Genomic DNA, 4,578 nt, shown 5'->3' on the forward strand with positions numbered 1-4,578 from the left:
CAGTCAAGGCTAGAAGTAAGAAGATCATTTAGGAGGTTATTGCACATGAGAAATGTTAAGGTATGAACTATAGCAGTGTCTGTAGGACTGGAGAGGAGAGAACAAATTCAGGAGCAACTCAGAAAACAGAATTGATAGAGTCACAGTCCTCACATGGCCACCAGCTTACCTTCCTGAAAGAACATTGTTTATTACGCTATTTGGCTGAACAAAAACTTTCAGTGGTTTCCCACACCTTGCAGAATATACCATAAAGTTTGTTCCCTACATTCATGGTCCTTCATCAGCTTCTAGCTCTACATCTGTCCCAGAATAACTACTCATCAAATTCTGAATAGAAATGCAAATTAACTAATTCATCAATTTGCATAACACTTAATCATTCACAGATGTCTCTATCTACTTATTTGTTTGTTTGGACCTTCCCTTATTTGCTATTTATTATTTTCCAACAACCATGTGGCTTAAGCAGGCAGGATTGGGCACTCACAGGTAGCATGGTTTTGCAGATGAAGGAATTAATATTCAGAAAGGCCATTTGTTAAGTTGACCCTCTGGCAAGAGCCTGCTCCATGTTACTGCCCCTGCAACTCAAAGCCTGTCCTGCTCTGCAACTTGGCTGGATCTTTCCTTGCCCCAGCCTCGTGCTGGACTCACTCAGCTTCTGGCCCAGAATGGAGGACACGCCAGCTATCCATCTGATTTATCTAATCCTCAGATGAACTCATGATCAAACCCCACATCCAGACAGCTTTCTTAGCAAGAAAATTGAAGTCATCTCTCTTAACCCAGAAATTGGTTTACAGATCTTTGTCCCACACAGATGGATAATAAACTGCTCTGTTGAACACTATCAAATATGAAACTTCTGAAAGTTTTTTTTTTGAGACATGCTCTCACTCTGTCACCCAAGCTGGATTGCATGAATTGCAGTAGCACAATTACTACTCACTGCAGTCTTGACCTCCTTGAGCTTGAGCAATCCTCCCACCTCAGTCCCCTAAGCAGTTGGGCCCACAGGTGTGCACTGCTACACTCAGTTATTTTTTTATTTTTTGTAGAGATGGAGTCTCCCTATGCTGCCCAGGCTGGTCTTGAACTCCTAGGCTCAAGTGATCCTCTGGCCTCAGCCTCCCAAAGTGCTGGCATTACAGACATGAGCCATTTGTTAGGCACTTTTCACCCTCACATTAACACCCTGGAACAGTTGGGGAAACAAGTTTCTTGAGTTAAAGTGGTTTGGCAAGAAGGGCTGAGCTGGGATTAAGATTCCACTCTTCCCAACTCTGAAGCCCCTGTTCCCTTCACTGCTGCATCCTGCTCATTTTCCAGGCCCAGGTTAACAACAATGGGGAAGAGTTGAGAGATATTTTTCTAACAGGGCAAACCTTCCTCCCAGCCCAACTCCACCATCCTGGGCCACTCCTCTAGTCACATGATCCTTTGTACCATTGGGCCCAATTGATCTTGATCTCATCCACATAGGTCAGAGACGGTGAGATCTTTCTCATTTCTCGTGGGAGAAAGGCAAGCTCTGCCAAGCCCAGAATTTCTGGCCCCTCCTGTCCCAGCACAAACCATTCACAGTCTTCACACAATTATTCCTGGTGCGGGGTTTCATTTCTAGGAAGCCTTCTGTCCCTCAACCTCACCAGCCCTCAGCTTTTCAGCCCAGAGGTTCAGGACATTTGAGGATTGCATGTTGGCTGTGGTCATGGGGAATTCGGTGACTACCCCGATTGGCATTCCTTACCACACCCGGGGGAATGGGGAAGCCAAGAGATGGACTGAATGCAGGCTCAGGCCTCTCTCTCCTTGCCCCCAAGGGCATCCTCTCCAGCAGGTGACTGGCCATGACAACTACAATGCTGATCTGAAACTGGTCAATGGGTTCAACAGAAGATTTGGCAACCGCAGGAACACCCGAACCCTCCGTCGGAGCACGTCCGTCTTTGAAGAGGTCACCCACTTCCCTCTGTTCTAACGGCATCTCTTCCCTCGACCTGAATTTCTAAGACGGATGGTTAGATGAACTCTCAATGTTATTTTACATTTAAAAAATGTGTGTCTCCAAGTGTGTTGTTTCTTCCCTGAGATTGGACGAAGGAGCCAGCTCTACTCCCGGCTTCTTTTCCCCCTGGAAAGGAGGTGAGAGGAGAAAGGGCTTCTCAGGCCTATGCCCTTGCACTCCATACCAACAAGTGCCAGGTTTGAAAGGAGAGGCTTCCGCTCTCCCGGGCCAGTGGGATAAGAAGGAGCCACACTGCTCAACCTCAAAAAAGCACTTCTCCAGCTATCAGCAGGGCCCCAGGTCAGAGCTGGCTATTGTTTCCATCAAAAACAGAGCAAAGGCCAAGCTCCACAGTTTACACCTATAATCCCGGCACTTTGGGAGGCTGAAGTGAGGCCAAGATGGGAGGGCTGCTTGAGCTCAGGCAGGTGGATCACTTGAAACCAGCCTGGGCAACATGCCGAAACCCTGTCGTTACAAAACACACACATACGCACACCATATATATATATATAGAGAGAGAGAGAGAGAGAGAGAGAGAGAGAGAGAGAGAGAGAGAGAGAGAGTCTCACTCTGTTAGCCCAGGCTAGAGTGCAGTGGTGTGATCTCAACTCACTGCAACCTCTGCCTCCCAAAGGGTTCAAGCAATTCTCCTGCCTCAGCCTCCCTAGTAGCTGGGATTACAGGCGCCTGCCGCCACGCCCAGCTAATTTTTTGTATTTTTAGCAGAGACGGGGTTTCACCATGTTGGTCAGGCTGATCTCAAACTCCTGACCTCACCTTGGCCTCCCAAAGTGCTGGGATTTCAAGCGTGAGCAACTGTGCCCAGCCCAGGATGTCATTTTTCAAGCGTTCCCTTTCAGTTTATTAGTGGCCAAGGGACAAGCCAAAGCAGATGATGGATAATTAAGAAGGTGGGGCTTTAGAACACAAAGCTTGCCAGAATTCTAGTGTGGGTGGAACTTGATTGTGTTGAGTCACCATAAGTGGACAAGGAAGGAACCCCTAGCAGGTGAAGGGGGTATAGCTCAGGGGTAGAGCATTTGACTGCAGATCAAGAGGTCCCCGGTTCAAATCCGGGTGCCCCCTTCCCAGATGTTTTCTCTCCATTTTAAAGCAGTACCGTCAGCCAGTGTCACCAGAAAAGATGAAAAAACTTTCAACTTGCTCTTGTGCTGAAATTGTTCCTCCCACATTCCAGCTGAGGACTAGGACAAAAAGCCCTGTTAGGATCTCCCTTGTCTTCAGTTAAGATCATGTGCCTAAGGAGATTCTAAATCTATAAGTCTGAGAGCTGTGAACACAATTTGACAATTGGGTGTGTGTTGAAGTATAGATAAAAACGTTCCTTCAACATGTATTTTTGAAAACTTAGTACACACAAAGCTCCCTTGAATTAAAACATGAAAGAAGAGCTAGGTGCAGTGCCTTACGCCTATAATCCCAGCACTCTGGGATGCCGAGGCAGGCAGATCACTTGAGGTGAGGCAGGCAGATCACTTGAGGTCAGGAGTTCAAGATCAGCCTGAGCCACATGGTGAAACTCCGTCTCTACTAAAAATACAAAACTTAGCCGCGCATGGTGGTGTGCACCTGTAATCCCAGCTACTTGGGAGGCTGAGGCAGGAGACCTGCTTGAACCCAGGAGGTGGAGTCTGCAGTGAGCTGAGATCATGCCACTGTACCACTCCAGCCCTGTGACAGAGAGAGATTCTGTCTCAAAACAAAAACAAAAACAAAAACTCCTTGATAACATCCTTTGCCATGGTCCTTAATGCTACACAACTGCAGCCAACCACTTTATGGGGTTTTCCTTCTGTCATTTTCATAGTGGACCACCCCTTCCCCTAGTTTCTTGTCATCAACCTTAATTAGGGTGATCTGGTGTTCAGCACCAAGGGCCTTCACCAGTCACATAGGCAGGCTCATCACAGTTGGGGACAGCACACAAGGATGGGCCCAGCACTTGTCTAAGGTTTTGGCAGCTTCTCAAATTCCACATGCTAGGCCATCATGGATGAGGGCGGCCTTCAGGACCTCTTGTAAAGCAGTATTAAGGCCCATGACACCTCCAGCAGTGATGCCTTCCTGGGCCATGGTGGTGGATTATAGGTGAAGCTGATTCTTGAACACACCTGAGCCTCTGCCTCCATGACTCAGTGGTAGCAGGGAAAGAGCAGCAGTTTGTTCTTGGTTAACACTGCACCTAAAATGTGGTCTAGGTTGCATGAAAAGGGGTTAAACTTGGCCAAGAAGTTGATTAAGTATTTTGGCCAGTTTGCTTGTTACCATTGATGTAATAAAGATTAATATGTTACAACCTCTGAGTATTTTTATTCTTTTTTTTAGACAAAGTCTCACTCTGCCACCCAGGCTAGAGTATAACAGGACTGATTTTGGCTCACTGCAGCTGCAACCTTGACCTCCCAGGCTCAAACAATCCTTCCACCTCAGCCTCCTGAGTAGCTGGGATTACAGGCGTCCGCTACCACACCAGGCTGGTTTTTGAGGTTTTGGGGTTTCTTTTTTGTAGAGACGGGATTTTGCCATGTTGCTCAGGCTAGTCC

General features: G+C 47.3%; 1 non-coding gene across 1 annotated transcript; it reads left to right on the forward strand.

The window, feature by feature from the left end:
* Positions 1–3,028: 3,028 nt before the first annotated feature.
* TRNAC-GCA (transfer RNA cysteine (anticodon GCA)) lies at positions 3,029–3,100 on the forward strand. The gene has a single exon. It is a non-coding gene; the product is annotated as a tRNA-Cys (tRNA).
* The last annotated feature ends 1,478 nt before the right edge of the window (positions 3,101–4,578 follow it).

This window comes from Macaca fascicularis, chromosome 7 (assembly GCF_037993035.2).
Source record: "Macaca fascicularis isolate 582-1 chromosome 7, T2T-MFA8v1.1".
Taxonomy (NCBI): Eukaryota; Metazoa; Chordata; class Mammalia; order Primates; family Cercopithecidae; genus Macaca; species Macaca fascicularis.